This window comes from Urocitellus parryii, chromosome X (genome assembly GCF_045843805.1).
Source record: "Urocitellus parryii isolate mUroPar1 chromosome X, mUroPar1.hap1, whole genome shotgun sequence".
Lineage (NCBI taxonomy): Eukaryota > Metazoa > Chordata > Mammalia > Rodentia > Sciuridae > Urocitellus > Urocitellus parryii.
The window spans coordinates 78,895,829-78,901,930 of record NC_135547.1 but is presented as its reverse complement, the minus strand read 5'-3'; positions in this window follow the sequence as shown (position 1 = coordinate 78,901,930).

Genomic DNA, 6,102 nt, shown 5'->3' with positions numbered 1-6,102 from the left:
GAGGTGTGCCCGTAGTCCTGTCAAATTGGATTAGTGTAGCTTTCTATTGACCTTAATCACAGAGCACAGTAGTGCTAAGAGATGCCCTAAATGATCTATTGTATTTCTGACATACTCTTTCTTACTTCCATTATGGAGTAGGATCCCAATAAGTAGCAAGCTTTCCCCTTGGTAATCAGAATCAATCACCACAGCCAGTAAGTAAATCCCTTCATTATATGTTGATTTAGAGGCATGAGAAGCAGAAAGTAGCAGGGTAACTGTCTTAACTTCCTATTCAATAAAATCATTTTTGTGCTATCACTTGGTAGAAGCACCCACCTTTGGAATTAAGATCTCTAGGTCAGAAAAGCATAGGGTCATTGGGGCAGGAAGCAAAAATTTTGCTAGTAGATAATGAGTATAATGAATGATATCGCTCCCATTTCTGTCTCGTTGATTCCTGGGCCTATGAATCCTGACTATGGGGAAAACAGTACCATATATCAGACACTGGCTTAGAGCATATACAGCCTTCTGAAGAACATGCCCTAGTCTTGAAAAGTATGGTTACTTAATACTGTTACTGAGTGTTACTGAGTCTTTGAAAGGCCATTCCACCATTCTCTCAAACCATCTCACTCAGGATGGTGGGGAACATGGGAAGCCAGTGAATTCTATGAATTGGAGTCAACTTTCAGAATTCATATGCTATAAAATAAATTTGTTGATCAGAAGAAATGATGTATGTGTGTGAAACATGATAGTGAATAAGGCAATCTGTAAGTCCACAGATGATAGTTTGGGCAGAAACATGTAGAAGAAAGCATATCTAAACCTAGAGTAAGTGTCTAGTCCATAAGAGTAAAATGCTGCCCTTTCTATAATAGAAGCGGTTGAGTGTATCAATTTGACACCAGTGATTGACTGATCTCTACAGGAAATGTCTCAGGATGGTCTTTGGTGATGGCAGATTGGGTACTCAGCAGGGGATCTAGCCAGGTCACCCTTGGTGAATTGAAGTCCATGTTGATGAGCCTATGGGTGACTTCCATGCTTACTACCTTGATCACTTTACAAATGAGCCCTTTGGGTGATGATAGGAGTAGCTGAGGAAAGGGACTGACTGCTATCCACAGAAAAAATCATCTTATCTACTTGATTATAAAAATCTTGCTCTGCTGAGGTCACTCTTTGGTTAGAATTCACATGGGGCACAAATATCTCCAGGCTTTTTTGCCCACTCCGAAAGGCCTATGCACATACCTTTGCCCCTGATCTCCTTGTCAGCAATTTTCCAATCATGTTCCTTTTCAGGCCCTGACCATCCATCTAAACTATTGACCAGCCAAGTGTGGTGGTGCACACCTGTAATCCCAGCAACTCAAGAGCATGAGGCAGGAGGATTGCAAGTTCCAGGCCAAACTTTGCAAATTAATGAGACCCTGTCTCAAAATAAAGATTAAAAAATGGCTGGGGATGTGGTTTAGTGGTTACGCCTCTGGGCTCAATCCCCAATACTGCAAAAATAAAATAAAATATTGGCCAAAGTCCATGAATAAATATGTGCTCAAACTTCTTGCCATTTCTCCTTTTAAGTAAAAGTGAACAACAAGATGCAATGTCCAACATTCTCCCCACTAGGAAGTTTTCTTTTCCACATTGCATTCCAGGAAATTATCTATAGTGTTGCAGCTTTCCACTTTCAAGTAGTACCTGCATCTCATGAAGAGCCATCATGGAGCCCCAAAGTCTTCCTTTAGTCTGTCAATTGATCAGAGAGGAGGTAATATAGCAGGAGTGGGACAATAGGCATTTAGGCCACTTCTTCACCTAACTTATGCCTCCAGTGCCTGCTCAAGCACAACCTTACATACCACTTCCATTTTATAATTGAAGGCTGCTGTGCATGCCCAAATTTATAGCTTGGTGGGTCAGGCAATATCTAGTTCATGATGAGAAACTCAGGTCACATGGTAACTTGGTGATCCAAGGTTAAGTGTTCAGTCTTTACTAAAGCCCAGTAGCAAGCTAAAAGCTGTTTCTCAAAAGGAAAATAGTTATCTTCAGAGAATGGCAGGGCTGTGGTCCAAATTCTTAATGGTGTATGCTGTGATTCATAGGGGCCTACTAAACACTCCAAACAGCATTCCTATGTGCCATTAACACTTCAAGCACTGTTGGATCTGCTGGAGCATATGGCCCAACTGACAGAGCAACTTGCATGGCAATCTGGACCAGTTACAGAGCCTTATCTTGTTCTAAGTTCCACTTAAAACTAGAAGTGTTCAAGCTGGGCATGGTGGCACATTACTGTAACCCCAGTACCCAGGAAACTGAGGATACTTTGAGTCCAGGGGTTTGAGACCAGCCAGGGCAATATAACCAAACTCTATCTCAAGTAATTTTTTTAAAAAATCTAGCAGCTTTTTTAGGTCACTTTGTAAAGGGGTCAGAGTAGCACACCTAAATTGTGAATATGTTGTCTTACAAAGTCCAAAGAGGCACACTAGACATCATGCATCTTTTTTGGCCAGGTGCAACAACTCAACCTTCTTTAAAAGGCTCTCTCAAGCCAGGCACCGTGGTGCATGCCTATAATCCCAGCGGCTTGGGAGGCTGAGACAGGAGGATCACGAGTTCAAAGCCAGCCTCAGCGGCAAGGTGCAAAGCAACTTAGTGAGACCCTGTCTCTAAATAAAATACAAAATAGGGCTGGTAATGTGGCTCAGTGGTCAAGTGCCCCTGAGTTCAATGCCCGGTATGAAAAAAAAAAAAAAAAAGCTTTCTTAATATACCCCACACCACTGGATCCACAGAAAATTCTCTGAGATGGAGGGCCTTGAATTTTTGTTAGATTTATTTCCTAACCTCTGACATACAAATGTCTTTCCAGCAAATCTACAGTAGTTGGTACTGATTTCTCATTAAGTCTAATCATCATAATGTCATCAATACAATGAATCACTGGCATTTTGTGGAAGGTGAAGGCAAGCAAGGTCCTTGTGGACTAAACTATAACATAGAGTTTATACTCCTGGGATAAGACAGTATTGCAGGCTTTGATGGCTGAAAGCAAACGATTTCTGGTGGTCTTTACTTATAGGCATTGAGGGAAAAATCATTTTCTAGATCAACAGCTGCATACCAAATACCAGGGGATGTCTTGAGTTGTTCAAGCAATGAAACTGCATATGGTACCGAAGCCTCAATTGGAGTCACCACATGGTTAAGATTTTGATAATCCATTGTCATTCTCGAAGATCCATCTGTCGACTGTACATGCCAAATAGGCAAGTTGAATGGGGATGTGGTAGGAGTCCTCACCCCTGCATCCTTCAAGTATTGGTAGTGGCACTAATCTCCCAAGGAAATAAATCCCTCCAGGAATACAATTTTATACAAAATACTATTTTCCTAGGTAGAGGCAGTTCTAGTGGTTTGCATTTGGCCTTTTCTACCATAATAACCCACATTCCACAAGATAGACAATATCGGGATTCTGCTAGTTGCTGACTCTGCATATTACAAATAATGCAAGCCAGAATGGTAAAATAACCATCGAATGGGATCAAGGACCCACCAGATCCATTGTGAGGTGGACCTGAGATAAAACTCCTTTGATCACCTGACCACCATCAATCCCTACTTTGATTGATGAACCACAGTGACATTTTGTGTCTCCTAGAATTAATGGCAGTTCAGAGCTGGTGATTAGCAATTCCTGAAAAGTCTATTTCCATTTCCCCAGTTCCCTCTTTACCATTGTAAATAGAATTATTATTGCATTTAAACCTAGTTGTATCAGAGGAGCAATTCTAAAAACTCCAGAACCAATTCAGAAAAGTTATCCACAGGATTATGTTCCTCTAGAAACACTCTTGGTACCAAAATCCTTATTAATCAGGGTTCTCAAGAAAAGTAGGTCCAATAGGATGCTATATAACATTTATGGGTGCATATTGGTGTAACAGGGGATACTTTCCAGTATCAGGTTACATGTAGGGAGGAAAGGAGATTAATGAGATGGGAAAGGTTTTAATGTTGTCCATAATCATTTTATTCTTTAAAAAACAACAATGATCTGGCCAGGCAAGATGATGCACACTTGTAATCCCAGCTGCTCAGAAGTCTGAGGCAGGAGGATCACAAGTTCAGGGCCAGCCTAAGCAACTTAGCAAAACCATGTCTCAAAAGAAAAGGTAAGCTTTTTCACCAAGATGGTGCCCCTCCCAAAGCTGAAGCCAAAGCAAAAGCTTTGAAGGCCAAGAAGGCAATGTTGAGGGTGTCCACAGCCATTAAAAGAAGAAGATCTGCACATCACCTACCCACCGGTGACTCAAGACATTGCAGCTCCCAAGGCAGGCCAAATATCCTCAGGAGAAACAAGCTTGACCACTATGCCATCATCAAGTTCCCCCGACCACTGAGTCAGCTATGAAGAAGATTGAAGACAACAACACACTTGTGTTCATTGTAGATGAAGGCCAACAAACACCAGATCAAAGTAGTTGTAAAGAAGCTCTATGACACTGATGGGACCAAGGTTAAAACCCTGATCAGGCTTCATGGAAAGAAGAAGGCAGACGTTTGACTGGCTCCTGATTATGATGTTTTAGACTTTGCCAACAAAATTGGGCTCATCTAGACAGAGTCCAGCTGTCTAATTCTAAATATATCTTCTTTTTTCAACAAAAGAAGGAAAGAAAGGAAAGATTAAAAGGGCCAGTGGTATAGTTTAGTGGTACAACACTTTCCCAGCATGCCCAAGACCCTGAGTTTCATCCCCCAGCACTACTAAACAACTAAACAAAACAATGATCTGAAACAAATATGAGAAATTTTAACATTTATTATATTTTATACATTTGTGTTTGAGATATTAATAATTGATGATCAAAATATAATGGTAGAGAAAATTCCATTTCAAATAGCAATTACCAAAAAATACTCAGGACTAAAAAATGTGAAATATACAAGATGTGAATGAAAAAGTCGTTATCCAATTCTGGGGGATACAAAGTCTTGGGAAATGTCCTGTTGTTAAATAGGATGACTCATAGTACACAGATGTTCATTCTTATCTTTATATTAATCTATAAGTTTAACTTGATAATGATTAAAACTCCAACAGGAGTTTTTGAAACTAGAAAAACTGATTCTAAAGTCCATGTAAAAATGAGGTAATCATGAAATGCCAGAAAAAAAATCTATGAAAAAAGAGGAGTAATGAAGAGGTATTGGCCTTATGATATATTAAAATACATTATAAAGACACAGAAATTACAAATGTTGGGTAATACTGACACATGAATTAAATACCCATACCATAACTCAGATCTGACCACTTGGGTCTATCCTACTGTACCTCCCTAACCAAAGTCATTATTGTCTCTCAAAGTGCCACAATATTCCTACAAAATTGTCTATCTACTTATACTCTGCCCATTCCTCCATTACATAGTCCATTCTCCATGCACAGCTGGAGTGATTAGTGTGTGTGTGTGTGTGTGTGTGTGTGTGTGTGTGTGAGAGAGAGAGAGAGAGAGAGAGAGAGAGAGAGAGAGACTGGGGATTGAATATAGGGCACTTTACCACTGAGCTATATCCTCAGTCCTTTCAATATCTTATTTTGAGACAGGGTCTCACTAAGTTGCTGAGGCTGGCCTTGAACTTTCAATTCTGCAGCCTCAGCCTTCTGAGTAGCTGGGATTACATGTGTGTATCACCAGGCCCAACTCAGAGTGATCTTCTAAGAACTTACTTCACGTCACTCCCCTCCTTGAAACCATAAAGAGAGACACCATCAATGAAACAAGAGTTCAGAAATAGGTCCAAATACCTAAAAGAAACTGTTATATGATCAATATCAAATGTCATATCAGTAGACAAAAGATGGATTATTCAATAAATGGTGTTGGGACAATAGGATGGTAATCTGAAAAAAAATGGATCCTAGACTCACCCCCTATCCCCCCCAAAAAAAGTTTTAATGATATATTTTACTTGAATTGACTTATTTATTTATTGGTTCTGGGGATTGAACTCAGAGGTACTCTACCATTGAGTTACATCCCCACACCTTTTTATTTATTTGTTATATTTTGAGACAGGGTCTTGCTA